Here is a 328-nt window from a genome sequence, read left to right on the forward strand (position 1 = left end):
TTGACATCTTAATTTTCATATTGCTCCATGGCCCCCAGGTAGGGAAAACCCCAATAGTGGGAGAGAGAGAGAGTAGTGCTACCTATGTTTATGCTTTAATACTAACTCCAACTAGAGAATAATTGGTAATTAACATCCTTTGTCATCAAATAAAAATTGAGGAAGTGTTAATTATTGTCTAACAATAAATCAGAAGGTGCCACATTTTCCTTATGTGGAGTTATCTTTAACATATGTTAAACTGCATTGCTGATGTCCATGTTTTGTATGGCCATTTTAAGATAATCCTTATGCATGGAGGACACTGCCAAATTTGTCTTAAACTCAT

The sequence above is a fragment of the Penaeus monodon genome, chromosome 32 (assembly GCF_015228065.2).
Source record: "Penaeus monodon isolate SGIC_2016 chromosome 32, NSTDA_Pmon_1, whole genome shotgun sequence".
Taxonomy (NCBI): Eukaryota; Metazoa; Arthropoda; class Malacostraca; order Decapoda; family Penaeidae; genus Penaeus; species Penaeus monodon.